Source organism: Vicia villosa, unplaced genomic scaffold (assembly GCF_029867415.1).
Source record: "Vicia villosa cultivar HV-30 ecotype Madison, WI unplaced genomic scaffold, Vvil1.0 ctg.000977F_1_1, whole genome shotgun sequence".
In the NCBI taxonomy this organism is placed as follows: domain Eukaryota; kingdom Viridiplantae; phylum Streptophyta; class Magnoliopsida; order Fabales; family Fabaceae; genus Vicia; species Vicia villosa.
The window spans coordinates 347,155-372,949 of record NW_026705441.1 but is presented as its reverse complement, the minus strand read 5'-3'; positions in this window follow the sequence as shown (position 1 = coordinate 372,949).

Sequence of the window (25,795 nt, the reverse complement as noted above, 5' to 3'; positions counted from 1 at the left end):
AGGGGGCGTTCTTCTCGGGATTTCTTCAATATATATGGTGATTTGAGACATATTCGTCGGTTGCGATTCTGGCCTTTAACTAAAGTTCTCACTGAGAAGTATGATTTTAATGAGAAAGATGCAAGTGACATGAGTGACTTTTTAGTTTCTATCCCTGACTTTTTGGTGTTGGTGGATCATTAGAACCTATGGTTGTTGGACTGGCCGGTTCAATTGGAAAAGGAGTCAATCCAAATGGCTCCACAAGGGCATATTGGGATATCTAAATAATGGTCTTCCACAAGACAGAGCAACACCTTGGTTTGATAGAAGCCCAAAAAGTATGGGGATTTTTTCAAGCTCTTGGCAACATAGCTTTCGCGTATTCATATTCTAAAATTCTCATTGAAATTTAGGTACTGTGTAATAGGTTTTGATTTTTTAGTATTTCTATGATCTAAGTTTGTTACTGATTTGCATATAATGAATCTAATTCCATAGGATTCCAGTGGAGATGTATACCAAGATTTTATAATAATTTTCTCTAACTTTTTTCCCGCTCATTTTAGGCGATCTTTGTATATGTTTTGCGCGAAATTAGGCAAACTCACATATGACATGGAAAAAGCGCAAAATATTGAAGATAGGAAGGTTTTGTTTTGTCATTCCCATGATTTTCATTTTCATATGAATCTGGTATGTAAATGAACTTTTTTACATTTGTTCTTATGTTGTACAAACTTGAACTCTTTGAAACTTATATTATGTACAACTTGAACCATCAGAGAACGACTTTGCGTACAAGATTTGTGACAAATGACTACCTTAATCATCAATTGTCAGACTTACTAGGGATGATAGTGTTATTCAAATGATAAATGACTACCTCAATCTAAATGAGGTAAATTCAATTAAGTTCTTTCTCCATTCATTTGTTTACAAATTTTGAAATATCTAAGTCCTTCTAATTTACTTTAACATAGTTAGTCTTAACCTTTTTGGACACTCACTAACACGCCTCAATCTGTATATTTATATATCATACTTCAACTATTGTTAATATCGACATGTTTGTACCAACCATCTATAAGTTTATATTTTCTATATTCCTACCTCATTCTGTTAACAAACTAAGAAATGTTATATTTGCTGTTCTTTTTGGCACTGAGTTGAATTACATGGAGCTGAATTTAAGAATGTTATGTTTTGTGACAAGAACACCAACTCAGGTAGCTAGGCATGCTCAAAAGTACTTTCTTTGCCAGAATTAAGTGAAAAAAGAAAGGAGCATTGATTGGTGAATTTTTTTTTTGAATAACCAATTTTTTAAAAAAAATTCCAAAAATAACAAGCTTTTCAAATTAATTACCAAAATGTCACTTTTTTGCTAAAAAATACACGTTGTCGCCAGGGGGGGTGGCGACAACGTTGTGGGCTTTAGTGTGTTCGCCAGGCCCACTGGCGCCTACGTTGTTTCCTTTAAGTGTTGTCGCCACCCCCCCTGGCGACAACACCCCCCCTATTTTTTTTTCTTTTTTTTTTTTGGTATTTTTTTCAACTGTTTTTTTTTTCATTTTTTTTTCTGTTTTTTTTATATTACTTTTTTAGTTGTTTTTTTATATTTTTTAAGATGGAAATATAATACCAATATATTAAACATAACCAAAATACAAATTACATTGAATTGAAAAACAACACAAAATACATTAAACTGAAAAACAACTCAAAATACATTAACGATACAAATAAAAATCTTATTGCGCGCCACGTGGACCATGGTACGACCCACATTGAGGTTGTCTAATGGGTCGTGTAGACGGTTCACGAGTTGGTAGTGCCCCCCTATTCCTGCGACGACGCCCCCCTCTATTTGGTTCGTCTTGTGCTTGAGTCGACGGCCCCTCAATGAAATCTGGGTCTTCAACATCTGTGGGCCGTCCTTGACCTCTAGAATTCCCTCCATAGGATAGGCGGGTGCCCGCGGCGCTGTCAAAGCTTTGTCTAGGCGGGTTGAAATTTCTCCTAGTGGGTGCGGCCTGGAAGTTTTGGAAGTTGGTGGTGGAGCCGGTTTGGTTAAAATACAATGGTTGTGGTGGTGTGTTGAGGTCAAATTGTTGGTTGGTGTACTGTGACGTTGGTTGGTCGAATGTGGTGTATTGCGGGTATTCTTCTTCTATGCCCATGTCGGGGGTTATTGGTGGTGATCTTGAAGAGCTCCCCGCATGGAACTCTTGGAAATGTGATCTGGAAGAGCTGCCTACATGGAATTCTTGATTTTGTGGTTGAGGGTGGGATGGAAAAAACTGGTGGTATTGCTGGGAATGTTGTTGGTAAAAAGGTGTTTGTGGTTGGATTGGTTGTTGGTGGTAACTTTGTTGTTGTTGTTGTTGGTGTTGTTGTGGGTAATGTTGTTGTTGGTAATTTGGTGGTGGTTGTTGTTGTTGTTGGTAATTTGGTGGCGGTTGTTGTTGTTGTTGTTGGTGGTAATTTGGTGGTGGTTGTTGTTGTCCTCCAAAATATGGAGGTTGTGCTCGCGGGTCAGCTAAATAGAAAGGGGCAGACACAATCATTTCAGGATTTGTGACCGATCTGTACCAGTTAACATAGTCAACAGTTGGCTTCATTTCTCCCGGCGCCACAGGAAATTCTAGAACATATTTGGATCGACGAGCCCATATTTTACGTTGATCTATTGCAAACGTCTTGTAATTTTCTACGTACCACTGTTCGCTAACCTTCGCCAGATGCCAACGTCCCAAACAGTCAGGCTCAGGTGGGTCAGGGATACCTTGATGCATGCCGAATTGGAGCTTCACACGGTCACTTTGGTGCATCTCCACAGTGGTGAACCGTATGATGGGTGATTTTGTCGTCCAAATAGCCGCCTCGTCAAGGTCGGGTTCGTGATCCAATTCCAAGTAAGGTCTCCAAATAAACTGCAAAGCAAATAATATTAATTTCAAAATATAGAAGATAGTTAATTTTAAAAATATATTTAGAAAATGGAAATTTTTAGTGGTCTTACCTCTTGGGGTCCAAGTCGATCTAATACTTGGCGGTAGAAAATGATTTTGGATACAGGCGTATTGGTGTAATCCATTCCGATTGCATTGAACCTAAACACATTAAAAGATATAAATCAATATAGTGACAAATAATAATAGAATAAAAAGCAGTAATTAAAATAAGATCCAAAAGTTACCTTGAAGCGTAAGGGAAGGCGAAACTGTGTGGATTTGCAGGGGCCAATACCGGCATTCTCCACCATGCCCATGCTTGTAGCAAGAATGCGCATCCACTAAATGTACAACTATTCTTTTTTGCACATTTGCACAAGGAACTATAGAGGTATGCCAACACAGCCGAACCCCAACTATATGTCTTTATTGCATCAATGTCCCCAAGTAAACACAAGTACATAAAATTAACACTATTTCCCGTGCCTTCGGGAAATAAAAACTTACCAAACAATAACATAATGTACATCCTAGTTTTCTGTAGGATACTTTCTTCGTCAGAAAACTCATTCAATTTAAGGTTATCATAAGCTAGTTGAAGGCCAGCAAGCTTTATACCTTGTCCCCTACCCCTTTGTCGCCCCTCACCCTCTATTAAATCCACACCCAACAATTCGACGCATAGAGCGTTTGGTTGTTGGACATTTCCATAAACTGCCTTTCCATTTGTTTTGAGACCCAATAACATGTACACGTCCTCTAGAATGACGGTACATTCACCCATTGGAAGGTGAAAAGTATGGGTCTCAGGCCTCCAACGCTCACACAATGCTAATATAAACTTCATATCAACTTTGCTTTCTGTTAAGTTCATTACCTCACCAAATCCCGCACGTTTGACGTAGTCCTCAATCAAAGGGTCAGGAGCATTCATCGGTCCAGCACGGGTCCTAAATCTCGTGATATCCTATAAAAAAAACATTACCCATAAGTATTTGAAATTAGTAAATTTAAGGTGAAAAAAAATTAAGTGTTTACTCAAACTTACAAAATCAGCAATGTTTGCAATGGTTCCTCGATGCTCTTGACCCATAGTTAGGAGAGACATGTTTGTTGATGATGAAACACAAAGTTGCTCTGATGATAAGTTGCTCTGATGAAAGTATAAGAGGTGATGAAGAAAATGAACAAGTTTGGGAACATATTTATAGCCAAAATGCATAGGTTATTACGAGATTCCCTGCAGTGTCTTGTCTCGTCATGTCTGTGGTGGGGACGAGATTCCCTGCAGTGTCTTGTCTCGTCATGTCTGTGGTGGGGACGAGATTCCCTGCAGTGTCTTGTCTCGTCATGTCTGTGGTGGGGACGAGATTCCCTGCAGTGTCTTGTCTCGTCATGTCTGTGGTGGGGACGAGATTCCCTGCAGTGTCTTGTCTCGTCATGTCTGTGGTGGGGACGAGATTCCCTGCAGTGTGACATGCATTAGTCATGACATGCATTAGTCATGACATATTTGAATCTTGTGCAGAATTTTTGCTTCATTTCTTGCATGCATTAGCCTTGTGTAAGAGGTGGGGACGAGAATCTTTTGTGACATGCATTAGTCTCGTCTTGTCATGTTTATGTTAAATTATTGCGTGCAGTGATTTATCATAATTTTTAATTCATTTAAAACATATAATTATAATAGATTTTGAGGATTTTATATTAAACTAGCGCAGATATATATATTATGGAAAACATTAATTCATTCATTAATTAAAAAGGTACATTGACAATAACCAACACAGAAACTAAAACATCTAAGAAAATAACACATAACAACTTGTAGTACACGCTCGATCATTGCAACAAACACAACAACACTTAATCTAAACTACTCGAGTATCACTGCAAGAACAAGTGGATTTTCAACGCCTCGGTTAACCTCTCCACTGTGTGTCCAAAACATTAGATCCACGTCCACATCGTCTTTCACACGGTCCCAATAATACATGTAGGTGCCTTCTGGATTATTATCCGTCAACGTAATGTATGGACAACGGTAATCTATCTGTTTAACTTTTCTAGTCGGACCATCTAGTTGACGAAACCCAGTGTTGATGGCTCTAACAATTCTCTGGAAATTCCAATGGGGGTTAAGGCAGACACGCATGTGACTACCTTCCTCAAAAAAGACGACAGCCCAAACTGAGTTCATTTTTAGTGTTTGTAGTAAGAATGAAGAAAGAGTTAGTACTTCAACTCCACACACACACACCTTTATTTATAGTGGGTGAAATACAGAGGAAAGTAATTTTGATAATTATTAATAACTTAAATACTAATTGGAAACTTTGTAATGTTAAAAAAACATTTCATTAATATATGCTCAGAGCATTTAATTGGACGGTACAGAAGTAGCTGGAATGATAAAGAAACTGCAACATCTAGGATATTACAACGGTTAGGACAATGTCTTCTCTGTCCTCCATCATTCGAGTGCATTGAATGTCGTCCTCCATCGTCTCCCACCAACGCTGTCTTTCAAGAAAAACACCTCCCCTTGTTCTAAGTCTCTTGATAGATCTGATTTGTTCGCCTGGACTCCACTCTCCCTCCAAAAACCTGAGAAGGGTTCTCTTAAGCTGGTCCATGGATTGAATGTTCCAAAACATTACCTGCATGGGAGGTTTGACGGCAGAGAAAATAACGTATCCGTTCCTTCGAACAAGGGGAGGTTGATAGTCCAAACGCCTTACAGGTGGTGGAGGCTCAGTAGTCCGGTGCGTGCTATCTGGCCGTATTCGAGATCTCATTTTTTCGTGTGTGTACTGATGCACACAGGAAACCCTAATTTATAGAGGGACAATTAGGGTTTCATATACAAGGGAAAAACATAAACAATAATTTTGAAGAATAAAAATTAGGGCCCCACATGGTCCCCATCTGTTTTCTGTCCTTCGCATGCGTCCGAAACGAGTTCTTGTACCCTAGCATGCGCCTGTAATGATTCCTGAAGCGATTCCTGATAGATTCCTGCAACGATTCCCCCTATCTTCATGCATGCAGCCCTATCTTTTGTGGCATGCAATAGTCTTGTCAAAGTTACAATCTTGTGCAGAATTATTGCTTCATTTCTTGCATGCATTACCTTTGTGTAAGAGGTGGGGACGAGATTCTTTTGTGGCATGCATTAGTCTTGTCAAAGTTACTATCTTGTGCAAAATTATTGCTTCATTTCTTGCATGCATTACCCTTGTGTAAGAGGTGGTGCATGATATATAGGAACTACTTCACATACTATTTTTTACAACCAACACAATTCTCCCAAACATTTCTTCCTTTTACAACACAATTCTCACATTTCTTCTTTCACAAACACATATCAAAATTATGGCATCCACCTCGCAGTACAAGGTTCGTGTTCATATGAATGGTGAGACATACCACTGCGACACAAACGGTTTTCTATTTAGAAACACAAACTCAACACGTTTTGCTCTAAATAGACAATCAGATTTCTCCTATCTAAAAAGGAAAATCGAATCCAAAATAAGAGAACCAGTGTCTCAGATTTTTTACCGACAACCCCTTCGTCAACCTAACAACTCAGTCATGTTTTGTCAATCACAGATAACAACTGACTTAGAGGTCCAAAACATGTTCCTCACCCATGAGTATTTTGGTTATGATTATCTGGAACTGTACATAGTGGTTGAACAAAATGCTCCTTCGCAAAATATTCAGTCACAAGTTATTGATCCTGTTGTTGATGACGAACAACAACCCGAACATGTCATTGACGAAGAAACTGATATAGAAGATGTTGTTGATGAGTTGGTGAATCGTGAATCCGAAGCTGAAGGTGACGAAGAAGTTCCAGTACCGGATCCAGTACCGGATACACATGCATATTCACCTCCGGCACATTTCACAACGCTTAATTTAGGAGAGGACGAGCCATCGTCCGATATGTTCTACAATCCATATATGAGGTCAAGCGAGGAGTTAAAAGAGGGTGACACGTTTCGTTCGAAGGATGATTGTCTGTTGGCTATAAAAAATTGGCACTTAGCAAATTGTGTTGATTTTAAAGCTGATCGATCAAATCCAGAGAGAGTCAGTATTGCATGCAAAAACCCGGAGTGTGGATACATGCTGAAGGCATCATTCAGAAAGAAGTTTAACGCGTGGGTGATACGTTCGATATCTCAAGCCCACACCTGCGTCACCACTAACATGGCGCAAGATCATCGAAAACTCAGTCATGACATGATATGTCATACCATCATTCCTCTGGTCGAAACTGACCCATCCCTGAAGGTGAAGACAATTATTTCTCATTGCGTTTCTGTGTTCAAATACAGGCCTTCGTACAGAAAGGCTTGGTTGGCGAAACAGAAAGCAATTGAAAAAGTCTATGGCAACTGGGAGGAATCGTACCAACAACTTCCTCGCTACCTGGCTGCACTGCAATTGTATTCACCTGGGACTGTTAGTATATTGGAGACACTGCCGGCACAGTCCCAGGACGGAACCCCTCTCGAAGGTAATGGAATCTTCCATAGACTATTCTGGGCGTTTCGACCATGCATCGTCGGTTTTGGTTTTTGCAAGCCGATTATTCAAATTGATGGAACGTGGCTGTATGGGAAATACAAGGGAACTTTGTTGATGGCGGTCGCGCAGGATGGAAATAGCAACATTTTTCCAATAGCCTTTGCTTTGGTAGAAGGAGAAACAGCTGCTGCTTGGGGTTTCTTTCTGAAGAATCTCCGAGCTAGAGTCGCTCCACAACCTAATCTTTGTTTGATTTCTGACAGGCACGCTTCTATTGACAGCGCATACAACAATCCGGCAAATGGTTGGCACAACCCTCCCTCTAAGCATGTCTACTGTATTAGGCATATAGCACAGAATTTTATGAGAGAGATCAAGGATAAATTTTTGAAGAACCACTTGGTGAACGCGGGGTATGCCTTAAACCAACCTGGATTTCAATACTACCGTCGAGAAATAGCGTTGACAAATCCAGATGCAGGGAGGTGGATTGACAGCATTGATAGAGCAAGATGGACTAGGTCATACGACGATGGGGCTAGGTGGGGCCACATGACTACAAATCTTGTGGAATCAATGAACGGGGTTTTCAAAGGCATACGAAACCTACCTGTAACTGCCATTGTTAGTGCTACGTATTTTCGAATGGCAACTTTGTTCGCCACACGAGGTAAGAGGTGGAATTCAGTGTTACAAACACAACAGGTATATAGCGATGTCTGCATGAAATATATACAACAGGAATCTGCCAAGGGTAACACTCATCGAGTGACCGAGTTCGACCGTCATGGCCACACCTTCAGTGTCAAAGAAACAATTGACCATAACCAGGGGCTTCCACGACAAGAGTATCGCGTCAATATCCCAGGTCGTTGGTGCGACTGTGGCCAATTTCAAGCATATCGCATGCCTTGCTCCCATGTCCTTGCAGCATGTTCACATACTCACTTTGATGCATTATCTTTGGTATCAGAAATTTATAAAGTATCAACGTTGCTCAACGTATACGACAATTACTTTCCGGTGGTAGCAATGGAGGCATATTGGCCTGTGTACGAGGGGGAAACAGTTTGGCATAACGATTTAATGCGTCGGAATAAAAGCGGTCGACCAAACAGCAGGCGTATTAGAACCGAGATGGACGTAACTGAAAAAATGCAGAGGAAGTGTAGTATATGTCGTGAGGTAGGACATAATAGGACCAAATGTCCCAATCGTGGATCTAGCTCCACAACATAGTTTTTAGTTTCGATGATATTTGTAATTTACTTTTTCAATGAAATGAACTTTTTTTTATAAATTTTATGGGTTACAACACACAAAAGATTACCAAAAAAATAATGGATTCATGAATCATATTGAAAGAAATTACCAAATATTACCATGGAAAAAATATTTGGAACCAATAATATTTACAAACATTTAAGAGAAAATATTACCGAAAACATTAATGTTGAAAGTAAAAAATTACCAAAAATATAATACCATGAAAAAAAAATTTATATAAAAAAATCATGTTGAAAGAATATTTGAAAAATATAATATAAAAAAATTTAGAAGGAAATATGTTAAAGAAAAAAAAATAACAAAAAAAAAGAAAAAAAAAATATGGGGGGTGTTGTCGCCAGGGGGGTGGCGACAACACCTAAAATTTACATGTAGGCGCCAAGCCCACTGACGACCACGTTTTGGGCCCATTGTTGTCGCCACCCCCCCTGGCGACAACGTGTTATTTTTAGCAAAAAAAGTGACATTTTGGGAATTTTTTTGAAAAGCTTGTTATTTTTGGAATTTTTTTAAAAAAAATGGTTATTCAAAAAAAAATTCTTGATTGGTTACTTCTCCATCAAGTACAATACATTTTCATACCTATATATACCATTTTAATTGATTAAGAAAGCGAGCCATTTTTAATCAGTCTTTAAATGATGTGGATCGTGTAGACGTTGAAGACAATGCACACAGTGGTCAACACATAGAGTTACCTATTGCTTCTTTGTTTGATACACTTGGCATGTGAGTATCTTGGTACATGTATATGTGTTTGAAAAATTAATATACTATTATTAAGTCCAGAATGTCCATATATCCTTTTATTTATTGAGTCAAACTCTGCAAAATTTAATTCACATGTTTGTAATTGTATATTATTATCATGGTGGTAACTTGTATTGATCAGAATATCTGCTAGATGTAGATCAATCTTATTATGATATAGTGAAAATTGATTCACCAATTATTTTTCTGTTCACCAATCAATACTTAGAAGTTCTAGAGATCAATCTTATATTTTTTTTGTTCACCAATCATTACTTATATCAAAGAGAAGGAAGAGAAAGTAAAAGAAAAGCAAGAAATTACAATTTATTCCATTTTCCCCCATTTCATATTTGCTCTTCAGTCAGGAAAAATGGATTTCATCTTATATGTTAGCACATAATTGTTGTTTATATTTTGCGTATCGTTACCTTATTTTCTTGGTTTGAAGCTCGATCATCGTGTGGCATATGGCTATGATTCCTGTTTTTTATTAAGTGTCCTCCATTTTCGCTGCTCATAGATACAACTATAACTCATGGATTTCTTGCCACTTTGGATACTTTTTAATGCACTTATATATTATCATATGCGTGCATACAAAAATGTTTGAAAAATCGTTAATAAGGAATTATTTTCCAAGAACCAACAAAAATGTATACGTAATTATTTTAAATTAATATTTGATTTTATGTTTTAATGTTTTATTTTTGTGTTTTAAATATTCTGATTAAGTCATTTATGGAATTAAATATTTTAATTTATTGATATCTAATGTCAAGTTATTATTTTTTATTAATGAGAGATAATGATAAACTAAATTGTTAATACTTGAAAAAATTAATTTTGATGATAGTGTGTATTGCACCAATAATGTTACATAAATATCTGTTAAATTCAATCATTAAAATGTTAGTAATTGACAATAAATCGAGAGATAAATATACTTTTTGATTCATGAATTTTAATTATTCATGAATTTTTATTAAAACTGCGGGTAAACAGTATGGCTATGGATACTTAGGTACCCATATAGGGCACGGGAACAGACTCAAACGTTGGTGCTCACACGAATATGGCTGTGAGTATTACTATGTCATTATCTTTCTTTTTAAAAAAAAATATTTAAATCTTTTCAATATATTTAGTATAAAGACATATAAATAACAATTAATATTATTAATAAATTACATATGACATTAAACTATAGCTATCTATCAACAACATAATTGTGCTTTCTATTATTTATACAGTTAATACATACAAATTTTTTTCATTGGAACATCAAAATATTAAACAATATTTTTATAAATAATGCAAAACAAAAATTATATTTATATCCGAAAAAAATATATTGTTCATTTACAAATTTTATATATACAAAAATTATAAGCACCAATTTATTATCTTTTTTAAAAACAATAAAATTTTTTGATTAAATAAATTTGACTTTTTATTACTACATTTTGAAAAAAAATGTGCGTACCATATCAGTACTCGTGTGAACGCCCGGGTAAAACATCAGTACCGTGTGAACGCACGGGTAACCATACCAAACTATTGTTCCAATATTTCTATATCATAAAGTTATTGGTAAAACTATTGAATATTAACGGGAATATGAAGTTACTAATTAAAATATTGAAGAATAACGGAATCATGAATTTACGGGAACATGAAGTTACTGATTGGGACTTCGGTTATATGGGCCTCTCAATAAATAGCCCATCCATTTTATGGGTTATAATCCATACTTTTTTTTTTGCACATATTGTTTCTCAATGGAACCTCTACATTTATTAAATGCATTCTTAGATGTATTATTCAATCTAAAACAATATAAACTTTATTTTTTTAATTACTTTTTATTTTCAATATTCAATTCTTTTAATATTAGTATTTTTATAATTTTTCTCATTTTAACCCAAATTTAATCTTTTACTAATACCTTTTATTTTCTTCAATCTCAAATGCGCAAAAACAACGGGTACCTATGTGAATGCACTGGTATCACATTAGTTTATATCTAGGGCTCAATGAAGCGGATTGGATAAGTGAGCCTTATTTTATTGAGCCTTTTGACCGACACAGAACAATATGTACGAAATTTGTTGAGATTGTTTTATTTTATTATCAGTTATGTAATATAATATTGAGAAAATGAACTTTTTTATTAAAAAAAGTTAATTCTACTACAGAGGTGGTGGTAGAGCGTAGATATCCAAACTCAGCCTAGACCCATTTAAGACGAATTTTGATTGTTTCTTCCTCCTCGTTGAAAATCGGGGCGGAGAACGAGAATTGTTCGAAAATTCAAGTTTTGGTACGAGGAGGTAAAATGTTGAATTATTTTAAAATATAATTGAAACATCCAAAATTCAAATTTATAATTACAAATCTATAATTTATGAAATAACTATATAAACAAATTTTCAACAAATTTATTCAATAATAAATATATTCTAAAAAACCAATCGTTAGTTGGTTCAGTGGTAATTGGCGGCTGAATTTGATAGGGAGGATTACGTTTTGATTACCCGCAATTACGATTGGAAGGGAGTTGAAACCACTTGATGCCAAAAAATGGCCTCCAAACCGGACTAAAAAATAAAAAGTATGTAATTTTAGAAAGAAAGAAAAAAAGTAAAAAAATATAAAAATAAATTCATGTTTCGATATCATCTATTAATGGAAATACAAATTTGGTTTTAAAAATACTTTGACCCAATTTACAAACAATCAAATATACAGTGGTATATGTTTTGATAATGGTAATTATATCAAATCACCATATCGTTAAACTTTCTATGATATTTCTTTTAATTTATGAAAAAGAAAAAAAGTGATTTTCAAAAGAGAAAAGTTTTAAAAAAATATATAAATATAAATTATTATTTTGATACTATGTGTTAATTTAATATAAACACAAATTTGTGTGGAAGGGATAGCTCAACTGGTTTGAAATAATTGAGCTAACATGTGCTAAAATTAACTATTAACAATATGCCTTTCAAAAAAAATAATTTGAAAGACAAGTTTGGTTTTAAAAAAATTAATTTGACTCATAACATAATCTCAAAAAAAAAAAATGAAAAAAGATTGCTAAATTTGAAAAATGGAAAACATGATGAAAAGAAAAGATATAAAGCATTATTAAAATTATTAAAATGGAATTTTAAACAATAAATTAACCCATAAAAAGTAAAACAATAAATTTTAAACAATATCTTTTCATTCTAGAAAAACATTTAACCCATTAAATAATCCCTAATAAAGAGAATGAAATTTTTTTGTTGAATTGAAAAAATGGAAAGAATAAATATTTAAAAACTTTATTTATACATTCCTTCTAAAATTAATGATTAACTATCATTAAAAATAATAATATGGTTTTAAAAAATATAGAGAAGACCGATTTTGATCCTTCGCAAAAATTACACAACCCAAATTAGTCCTTCACAAAAAAAGGACCCGATTTAATCTCTGACAAAATTTAACCGGACCATATTAGTTTTTCAGTTAATATTTTTTTCAAACCGGTTTTCTTATACTTTTAAACCGTGACTGGACTGCCACATTGGCTTTTATTTTTTATTTTTCATTTTTTAAATACTAAATTAATTTTTAATTATAATTTTATTTTTAAATAATTCTGATATAATAATAACCAAAAAGCCAAAATTATTTCTTAAGAATTAAACTCAAGACTTTTAAATAATATTTTAAGTCTTTACCCCTAGGCCATTATGTATTCATGAGAAATAATTCTCAAATTTTTTAATAATATTAAATAATTTTGAATATAAACAAATATTACAAAATTTGAACAAATGAACTCTCGAACCTAAGTCCGATAAATGATAATCACTTTACAAGTAGACAAATCAATTTCTATTGTTAATATTTTTAATGATAAATACTTAACTTAATAATTTAGAACAAACATTTATTTATTTCAAATAACACAAAAATAAATATTTACTAATTTAAAATAATACACCAATTTAAAATAAAATTTATAAAATTTAAATCCTCAATATATTTAATTGATTAGAAATAAAATAAATTATATGCAATTGAAATTAAATAGCACACAAATAAATATTTACTTATTTCAAACTAATTCAAATTAAATGATAATTAATTAATTCAATAGTAATACAACTAATTGTTAAAATATTTAATTAATTTAAATTAAATAATCAAATAATTTTTAAAATTATTTAGTTGATTCAAACTAAATAATGATCAATTATTTTAATAGTTATTCAATTGAATATTAATTAATTTATTTTGATTTGATTATTTATATTTAGGATTTATATTTTATTAATTTTATTTTTAAATTTTTGTATTATATAAAATTAGTAAATATTTATTTGTTTGTTATTTGAAATAAGTAAATATTTTTTCGGAATTATTAATTTTTTTATTTTAAATTCATAATTATTTAATATTACTAAAAATTAATGGAATTATTTGTCATGAATACATTGGACTAGTGGTAAAGACGTAAGATATTAGTAGAAAAAAACCGATTTAAAAAAATATTAGTAGAAAGACTATTATGGTCCGGTTAAATTTTATAAAAGAATAAAGAAAATTTCTTCACCCACCTCCTAACCTTCTTGTCCACCCCCGGTGAATTTACCACACTACCCTTTGTTTCGGAAGTTCATTTCCGAAAAGGTACTTTTTTTGTTAAAAAAAGTGTTTTTGAAAATGAACTTCCGAAAACGTGTTTTTTTTAATATAAAATATTGATTTCGGAGATGCATCTCCGAAATAAAGTTACATTTTCAGAAAATGTGGTGTTTCGGAAGTTCATCTCCGAACTCACCCCATGATGGAATTCGGAAATGAACCTCCGAAATATTCCAAGACCAAATTGGTCTTGCAATGTTTCGGATATACACTTATGAAATAATTAATAATTATTAAAAAAATTAAAATCAAGGTGAATCAATACAATTAATAGGTATAAAATCAAGGTGAATCAATAAAATTAAGGTGAATCAATAAAATCAAGGTGAATCAAAACATCCTAAAGTATTTGAAAGTTAAAAATTATTTTACTAACTTATATAAATCAAAAACATTTTAATTTCATAAGTAAATTTTGAATTATATAGAATTAAATATAAAATTTATTCATTAAATAAAATTAAGACAAAATCATTTTTTAATTTTTTTAAACTAAATAAAAAATTATCTCCTTTTTAATTATGAATCAGAATAAAAATATATTAATATATAATAATAATTATTAATTTTGTAAGTGAAATATATAAATATATAATATATAAATATATAATAATTAATATATAAATATATAAATATATAATAATTATTATAAATTAAAACACTCATTTTTTTAATTTGTATAATTATTATATAAATATATAAATATATTTATAATTAATATATAATAATTTTTATATAAATATATAAATATATAATAATTTTTATAAATATATAATAATTATTATAATTATTATATAAATATATAAATTAAAACACTCATTTTTTTAATTTTTTTTGTAAATACATAATGATTATTATAAATATATAAATAAAAAATCATAACTCATTTTGTAAGTTAAATTATTTTAATTTTTTAATTAAAATTATTTTAAATTTTAAAATATGAATTAGAATAAAAATATATAATAATTATTATTCATAACTAATAAATTATATCAAAATATATAATTATTATTATTTATTACTCATAAATTATATCAAATTTTTAATATATAAATTAATTCATATCCTAAAATTAATTTTTAGAATTTTTAGATTTTTTTTTATTTTTTCGGAGATGCATCTCCGAATTAATCAAAATCCCAATTTTTGGGATTTTTTCGGAAATGCACTTCCGAAGTCTGGAAAAATTTAGAAAAAAAAAATTTCGAAAATGCATTTCCGAAGCAAGGGTAAAATGGGATTTTCGCTGGGGTGACCCCTATAGGGAGGTGGGTAAAGAAAAAACCAAGAATAAATCGGGTCCCTTATTTTGTGAGAGACTAATTTAAGTTGTGTAATTTTTATTAGAGACCAAAATGGGTCTTCAGTCAAAAATAAATTTGACTCATATAGTAATCACTAATAAAAAATGGAAAGGATAGCTGTAATGCAAAGAATAAAAATATATAAAGTTTTCATAATAGGAATATGATCATTCTAAATGGAAAATCAACCAAAGTATTAAAAAGATACACAACAGAAGTTTTATATTTATACATGATTACAACACACCAAAATGAAACAAAGTGAAATGGCAATTTCAAAGGTTTATTTTGTTGGTATTATATCAATCTTACTCATTTCTTTTGTCATAGGAGAAAATCTCATAAATTATGACATCAAAAGGCTTGTTCCAAATGGTCCAGACCCAATAGAATCACCACCAACTCCAACTAAACCTCAAACACAAAATTCAGAATTCAACTATGAAATTGAAAGGCTTGTTCCAAATGGTCCAGACCCAATAGAATCACCCCCTTCACCAATTAAACCTTCAGCATAGAATTATGATTTCATCTATCTGGTCAAGAAGGTGTGTGAAATTAGGACGGTATCAAATAACATCACCCTCTGTACTCGACCATTTTAAATAACCTTGATCCATTTTTTGTTGTGATATCTTTTCTAAAACCAAAATATAGTATTAATGTTTTATTCTATGATGTGTTATTTATGATTTTTTTTAGTGTGAATCACCAATATAATCAATAAATTAAGTTATCTTTGTTTATGATGGTCAATTTATGCATTTTGGTAGTTACAATGTTCGCATATATGTATATACTATATAAGTATTAATGTTTTTCTTGGCACGAGAATGAAAAAAAAAGTTTTATTTAAATGGACCGTTTAGGTATGGATAAAAAATATACATATATAATATATAAAATACCAGGTGCGCTTGATTTTCTAAAAAAAATAAAAAATAGGATATACATAAAACAAATTTTGTAACTTTTTCGATGTAGAAATTAATTGTAAAACTAGAAAAAACAGATAATAAAGAATTGGACTAAAATATAATTATTTATCCTCATATAATCATTATATAAAATTTTCTCCATATTAACAAAATAATATTGTTAAACTCTCTCTCCCTCTCTATCTCTAATCCATAGCCATATTAAACAAAGTATAATTTTAAAAAATGTACATTACATTGATCATAAAATATACTCCCTCCGTTCCTTTTTAAGTGTCGTTTTAGCAAAAAGCTCTTCAACCAAGATAGTGGATTATTAGAGTTACTTTTTCTATTATACCCTTATTTATTTTTCTCTTTCCAAGTAAATTCAATCATATACTCTTTTTTTCCAATAACTAATTGAAAAATTTGAGGTGGAGTTATTGAGAAAATAAGGGTATAAATGACAAATTATAACATTAAATTATAAAACGACACTTAAATAGGAAAAAAAAATTCTTCTAAAACGATACTTAAAAAGGAACGGAGGGAGTAGTAAAATACACAGAACGAGAAAGATGACAAGCACCTACTAGCTTGTGAATCTTTCACAATTGATACTCATAATATTTTGAACACTCTTTGGATTGAGAGAATAGATAATATACTTGAAGTATGATATATTGGGGATCATATTCAATATCAAACTAATTAAGTTCTTATTATTATAAAATGGTCCTGACATCCACTCATATTTAAGTCATATCAAACTAATTAATTTATTAACTAATTACTAAATAGATATTTAAATAGTCTTTTCAACTTTAGTATGTGACACATAATAATTATTGGAATATAACTATTAAAAAATATAAAACATTCCAACAATCTTTCACTTGGACAATATATCTTAATAATTACATCATAGTTCTTTAGGGACATATTTGAATGTTATTTATCTCTATATTGCAACTTTAGAATCTGGCCCCCCTTGCCGCTATCGTGAAAAAACACAAAATCCCCACTAAACTTTATTTATTCTAACAGGGAAATGAAAATATTAAGAAAACCTCAAACATGGAAAAAGAATATGGTCTAGCAACTAACTAGAATCTGGATGTCGGTTACGCAAGGGGAAGGTATTAACACCCTCACATCCGCAATACTCTACGAGATTCACTCTTGTTGTTTCTAATCAAATGGTGTGTATAGTTGGTGCTTACAGTCTAAGGGAATGCATGTTGTGTAATATTGAGAGAAAACAAAAGGTTCTTTATTATTGAGCTCCTTAGGATTGCTTGAACCTAGTGCCTACACGTCCCTTATAACACCCCGTTAATTCTTATTTATTAATTTAATTAAGTTTTTAATTAAATTATTGGAATTAATATTTTATTGGAAATTATTTGGAAAATGAGGAAATATTGATTATTGGGCCTAGTGTGGTAGTTAGCAAAAGTGGGGTGTTAACTATGTAAGCCTATTAAGACAATTTCTATTTTTTCATAAAAATGAAGGAAATTGGGAAAAAAGAAGGTTAGAGGCAAAAGGGCAGAAGTCTGAGGAACTGAGAAGTACATGAAAAGGAGAAGAACCAAAGAGGAAGCGAACCTTCGAAGACTCGACTCTGAGGTAAGGGGGGGATTCTTCGGGATAATAATCCTTATGCGGTTATGGGTAGTAGGATTGATTAGGATTGTCGTTTAGTTCAATCGAACGTGTCGGGTTTGGGGATTTTGTTAGGTTTTGTTAAACCTTCATAATTTGGCATGATTTTGATAATAACTATGATATATGTTGTTATTAGATGTTTAAAACTTATTTGAAATGTGTTATAATGTGTAAATTAGTGTTGTTTGTATGTAATATTGTTTGGGGACGAATTGGTGAAATGGAGAAAAGTGCTTTTGCTGTCAAAGTTGTGAAATTGCTGTTGCAGGTACGTAGGAACCGGTTCCTGTGTGGGAGGAACCGGGTTCCCATTATAAAAACAGAGGCGTGGGAGTTCTGGGTTGCTGGGAACCGGTTCCCAGATAGGGACAACCCGGTTCCCCATAGTAAAAATCAGAGACGAGTTTTGGGAAGGAGTCAGGAACCGGTTCCTATGTGGCAGGAACCGGGTTCCACTGTGTGTTTTTGAAAAATTATTTTTATTTTAAAAACCCATAACTTTTGATCCGAGTCTCTGATTTATGTGCCGTTTTGGGTGTTGCGAAGCTAATTAGATGCGTTATTTGATAAAGCGATAAAATGGGCAGTGGCCGACCTTATTTTTAAAACTCGCTTTAATTGTTGATGATTTGTGAATATTAATATGGTGTTAATATTAATATGTTGATTGTGATGAACGTATGTGAATGATTGAATGATGCTTGGACATGTACATACTTGTTGTGATGATATTGGTGAGATGAAATGAGACGATGTTAAGCATCGGATCGGTGATGATATAAGTATGTGATATGTGTGCATTCATTCATAAATCATTTGCATTGGATCCTGTTGATGAGTGGATCGTTGGTGGCTAATTCCCATTGTGCGGAGATTAGTAAGCAGTCATCGTGTGCCCATGTGAGGTGTGAGCGATGAGGTTAGTCGTGTGCCCATGTAGGGTGTGAGCGACTTGAAGGGCGGTATCGCAGAGAGAAGTCCTGTGAATGTGATTCACGAATTTTGGTACCACATGCATTAGCGTCAGTCCATTCATGTGCATAATAATGTGATATAACTAAATGATTGTATAATGTGATGTGTAATACATGTGAATTGCTACTTGTTTGGTTGTGGAAGATCTGAATACATGTATGGTTGGGTGAAGGATAATTGCTATGATATTTTATTGCTTATGACTTCATAATGCTTATTAATTCGAATGAAACTCACCCTTACTTTGATGATTTCAGATTAAGGAGTAGCGGCATCTTGATTGGGTGAGGATAGCTCGTAGGCTAGTCCGTAGTTCGTGTCGAGTCATGCTCTGATTTGTATCACTGGGAAGCTCCGAAGTCTGTTACCGAAATCCGTAGCTTTCTGGGCCTTGCAGGTTACTACCGAAAGTTTATAGAAGGATTTTCGAAGTTAGCGTTACCGTTGACGAAGTTGACTAGGAAGGGTCAAGTGTTCATTTGGGATTCGAAGTGCGAAGAAGGATTCCAAGAGTTAAAGAAGAGGTTGACTAGTGCTCCTATTTTGATTCTGCCAAATCCGACGGAACCTTTCGTTATGTATTGTGATGCTTCATTAATGGGACTTGGAGGTGTACTAATGCTGAACCAACAGGTAGTAGCTTATGCGTCGAGACAACTCAAAGTGCAAGAGAAGAATTATCTGACTCATGACTTAGAGTTGGCAGCAGTGGTATTTATGTTGAAATTATGGAGACATTACCTTTATGGTTCGCGGTTCGAAGTGTTTAGCGATCATAAGAGTCTGAAATACCTCTTTGATCAGAAAGAACTTAATATGAGGCAGAGGAGGTGGTTAGAGTTCCTTAAAGACTATGATTTTGGGCTGAATTACCACCCAGGTAAGGCGAATGTTGTTGCTGATGCTTTGAGTAGGAAGTCCTTGCATATGTCTATGTTGATGGTGCGAGAACTAGATCTGATTGAACAATTTTGGGATTTAAGTTTAGTATGTGAAGACACTTCGAATAGCATTAAGTTGGGTATGCTAAAGCTGACAAGTGGGATTCTTGATGAGATTAGAGAAAGACAGAAGACTGATGTTGAGCTGGTTGGCAGATTGACTTTGATTAACCAAGGAAAAGGAGGTGAATTCAGAATTGACGAGAATGGCATAATGAGATTTGGCGACCGCGTTTGTGTTCCTGATGTTACCGAACTAAGGAAGAGTATTTTGGAAGAAGGATATCGTAGCGGATTGACTATTCACCCCGGTGCTACTAAGATGTACCATGACTTGAAGAAGTTATTCTGGTGGCCCGGAATGAAAAAGGAAATAGCTGAATTTGTTTATTCTTGTTTGACTTGCCAGAAGTCAAAGATCGAACATCAGAAGCCGTATGAAGCTATGCAACCTTTGTTTATTCCTGAGTGGAAGTGGGATAGTATATCCATGGACTTTGTTTCTGGGTTGCCAAGAACAGCTAAGAACTATGAAGCCATATGGGTTATTGTAGATAGACTGACGAAGTCAGCTCACTTCATACCAATGAGAATGGATTATTCTATGGAAAGGTTGGCACAGTTGTACGTTGAGAAAATAGTGAGTTTACATGGTATTCCTTCGAGTATCGTATCAGATAGAGATCCAAGATTTACATCTAAATTCTGGGAAGGGTTGCAGAAGGCCTTTGGTACTAAGTTAAGGTTGAGTTCTGCTTATCATCCGCGGACTGATGGTCAAACTGAAAGGACGATTCAATCGTTGGAAGATCTGTTGCGTGCTTGTGTATTGGAAAAAGGTGGTACATGGGATAGTTATTTGTCGTTGATTGAATTTACTTACAACAACAGCTACCATTCGAGTATTGGGATGGCTCCATTTGAAGCTTTGTATGGTAGGAGGTGTAGGACACCATTGTGTTGGTATGAATCTGGTGAAAGTGCAGTGATTGGACCAGAGATTGTTCAAGAGACGACAGAAAAGATTAAGATGATTCAGGAGAAGATGAAGGCTTCTCAAAGTCGTCAGAAAAGCTATCATGATAAGAGGCGGAGGACACTTGAATTTCAAGAGGGAGATCATGTGTTTCTAAGGGTAACCCCTACGACGGGTGTTGGTCGAGCACTAAAGTCAAAGAAGTTAACGTCGCGTTTTATTGGTCCGTTTCAGATCACGGAAAGAGTAGGAGAAGTGGCCTATCGTATTGCTTTACCACCAACACTAGCAAACCTACATGACGTATTCCATGTGTCTCAATTGAGGAAATACATTGCGGGTCCGTCTCATGTAATCCAAGTGGATGATGTGCAAGTGAGAGATAATATGACAGTTGAGGCTTTGCCTATGAGGATTGAAGATCGGAAGTTAAAGCAACTGCGTGGTGAAGAAATAGCTTTGGTCCGAGTGGCTTGGGGAAGAGCTGCAGGTGGGAATGTTACGTGGGAGCTGGAGAGTCAGATGAAGGACTCATATCCCGAACTCTTCGTTTGAGGTATGCTTTCGAGGACGGAAACTCTTTTAGTGGGGGAGAGTTGTAACACCCCGTTAATTCTTATTTATTAATTTAATTAAGTTTTTAATTAAATTATTGGAATTAATGTTTTATTGGGAATTATTTGGAAAATGAGGAAATATTGGTTATTGGGCCTAGTGTGGTAGTTAGCAAAAGGGGGTGTTAACTATGTAAGCCTATTAAGATAATTTCTATTTTTTCATAAAAATGAAGGAAATTGGGAAAAAAGAAGGTTAGAGGCAAAAGGGCAGAAGTCTGAGGAAGTGAGAAGTACGTGAAAAGGAGAAGAACCAAAGAGGAAGAGAACCTTCGAAGATTCGACTCTGAGGTAAGGGGGGATTCTTCGGGTTAATAATCCTTATGCGGTTATGGGTAGTAATATTGATTAGGATTGTCGTTTAGTTCAATCGAATGTGTCGGGTTTGGGGATTTTGTTAGGTTTTGTTAAACCTTCATAATTTGGCATGATTTTGATAATAACTATGATATATGTTGTTATTAGATGTTTAAAACTTGTTTGAAATGTGTTATAATGTGTAAATTAGTGTTGTTTGTATGTAACATTGTTTGGGGACGAATTGGTGAAATGGAGAAAAGTGCTTTTACTGTCAAAGTTGTGAAATTGTTGTTGCAGGTACGTAGGAACCGGTTCCTGTGTGGGAGGAACCGGGTTCCCATTATAAAAACAGAGGCGTGGGAGTTCTGGGTTGCTGGGAACCGGTTCCCAGATAGGGACAACCCGGTTCCCCATAGTAAAAATCAGAGACGATTTTGGGAAGCAGCCAGGAACCAGTTCCTGTGTGGGAGGAACCGGGTTCCACTGTGTGTTTTTGAAAAATAATTTTTATTTTAAAAACTCATAACTTTTGATCCGAGTCTCTGATTTATGTGCCGTTTTGGGTGTTGCGAAGCTAATTAGATGTGTTATTTGATAAAGCGATAAAATGGGCAGTGGCCGACCTTATTTTTAAAACTCGATTTAATTGTTGACGATTTGTGAATATTAATATGCTGTTAATATTAATATGTTGATTGTGATGAACGTATGTGAATGATTGAATGATGCTTGGACATGTACATACTTGTTGTGATGATATTGGTGAGATGAAATGAGACGATGTTAAGCATCAGATCGGTGATGATATAAGTATGTGATATGTGTGCATTCATTCATAAATCATTTGCATTGGATCCCGTTGATGAGTGGATCGTTGGTGGCTAATTCCCATTGTGCGGAGATTAGTAAGCAGTCATCGTGTGCCCATGTGGGGTGTGAGCGATGAGGTTAGTCGTGTGCCCATGTAGGGTGTGAGCGACTTGAAGGGCAGTATCGTAGAGAAAAGTCCTGTGAATGTGATTCACGAATTTTGATACCACATGCATTAGCGTCAGTCCATTCATGTGCATAATAATGTGATATAACTAAATGATTCTATAATGTGATGTATAATACATGTGAATTGCTACTTGTTTGGTTGTAGCAGATCTGAATACATGTATGGTTGGGTGAAGGATAATTGCTATGATATTTTATTGCTTATGACTTCATAATGCTTATTAATTCGAATGAAACTCACCCTTACTTTGATGATTTCAGATTAAGGAGTAGCGGCATCTTGATTGGGTGAGGATAGCTCGTAGGCTAGTCCGTAGTTCGTGTCGAGTCATGCTCTGATTTGTAACACTGGGATTGATCGGAAAAATAGCAAGTGTACTATTTTCTACCGATGTAGTTATTAAAGTGGAAGTGAATCCAAGTATCGATCACAAGGACTGCGAATAAAGTACAAGCCAGTACTGAATTTCAATTGAACAAAAAGCTATTGTTGGGTTTTTGATTTGCTTGATGAAACTACTAACTGTTTATAATTAAAAACGATAAGTAAATGATGATTTGGTTCACAAATGAGAAAGCATGCTAAGGTTGATGTATAAATCTTATGTAACCCCTTGAAAACACCGTTGTTCATGAAAAGATGTGACCACAATTGAGTATCAATTCTATAAAATAGTTTTCCCTAATTCCTTAGTGGAGAACTTCTTAATACTTAAAAGTCAATTTCAATTCCTCAATAATTGATTTTAGTATTAAGGCATTATGCATCGTGTTCTAGAATGGATGATCACTATGGTGAAATCCTTATTCCTAAGCGATTTACCGGTAATGTTTTGATTCAAAACGCATTAGAGTGGTGTGTCAAGCCTAACCCTAATCATAGATCAACAAAATATTTTCCAATACAATGAAGCATGAAAATCTTTGAATCATAAACTCAAATTATGAAAACATCAAATTCATCACAACGGTTTTAACAAGTCATTACATGAAAAGATTTAGGGACATCACCCTAGCATAAAATAGTTTAGCTACTCATAATGTTTAAGAAAATAACAAGAGTAATTGAAGTCATTACAAGAAATTAGCGGTTGATATGATCTCCAATCGCGAGTGCTCTTGAAGATCTTCTTCCAAAACCCTTGACTCTTCTTTCTCTGTAATTCTCTATGCTCAATGATCCAAGATGCCTGGTTCCTTCTTCCTGTTAGGTTTTAGTAGTGTTGGCAGTCATCCCTCGTATCCGAAAGGCCCAAAATACCCTTAATGAGTAAAAGGCTTTCAAAATATCACAAGTTGGAAATCTGCCCGCGCCTGCCAACACGGACCGTGTGCAGGAACACGGGTGCCCGTGTTGGTTAACTGCTCCTTTGCCAAAAAATCATTTTCTGCTCAGCTTTTCACACGGACCGTGTGCAGGAACACGGGTGCCCGTGTGAAACCTCTGCCTAGCCTTCAAGAATGCTTTTCCATCCACTTTTTGACACGGGCCGTGTGCATGCACACGGGTGCCCGTGTTGACCTCAACTTTGGCTCTTTTGGCTTCTTTCTCCGCTCGTGCTCGCCATAAGTTTCTACCTCTCCCATGCATCAACCTGGCCACACACAAACTAACAACCAACGCATAAAACGGCACTTGAATAATACTCAAAACACACTAGCATGCAACAACATCACACAATCGAAAACAAGAAACTTACTTGAAAAACATATGACAATGCCACTTAGTATTACCAAGATTGCTAATTTCGGTCGGAAAAAGATGCGGAAACTTACTAGAAATGGTGACCGATCACAACCCCACACTTATCTCATTGCTTGTCCTCAAGCGATGTATCGAGGCAAAACAGAGGTCACCACGAGATTCTTTTCTCCACAACACAATCAGGTTTTTCGCAAGATTCCTTCACTTAGCAATCGAGTTTCTGATTTCCTTCTTCAACTATCAACTGCATTCTCACTTTCGAGCACGTTTTCACCTACAAGCTCTTCACACTCTCACCAAATCTCTCCGGGTTAAAGTGTCTACACTCACAGTATCAAGGCATGCATATTACTTTCAACTTTGAATAAATTCTCAAATCACTACACACACGGATAGCACACACTTCATGAGGTCTTAGGGTTGTATCGAGGCTTGGGTTTGGTGGGTAAACAAGAAACGGGATAACAAATGGTTTGGTGCTCGGCATTTATATTGGATTCACTTCTCTACTTAAACTGATTTGAATCGTAAAAGTGGGGTTTGAACCTTATCCGGTCTTTCTCAAAAGTGGGCAAAGGTAAAGATTATTCTTGCTTTGAATTTTTAAAAACCTCTTTTTTTTTTCACAAGATCCATATTCATCTTTTCTCTTTCTTTTTTTTTTTCTTTTGAGATCTCATTTTTCTTGCCCTTTTTCAATAGTTTACAACCCCACACTTAGATCCTTTAGTGTCCTTAAAGTGATTTAACATGAATGTCGAGCGATAACATGAACAATGAGAATGCGGGTGGTAAAAAGAATAACAGCAATGAACAAAACACGCATTACGGCTCAACAGGGGGTGACGATGGATATGATGCATACGGGATGGCTAGAAAGGCTCGGGGTTACAAAAAAAAAAACTTGCCTCAGTGTGCGCTTTCGTAGTGTGCTTGTGTTATGAGAAAATACGCAAAATCAAAGTGAATAGTGCCATACCTGACTGAGCTCTCATAAGGATGTTATAAATTTGGCTCTGACATCTCACCGGGTAGGTTAAGCTTGCATGCTTCACAGTGCTCTAGGTGTCCTGCAATTTCCTTTCATCTAAAGTCTACCATACTCCTCTCTTGGTTCAGTGTCGGCTTCTTGCGTCCTACCTTCTTATCTTTGATTGTGTCAGCTTCC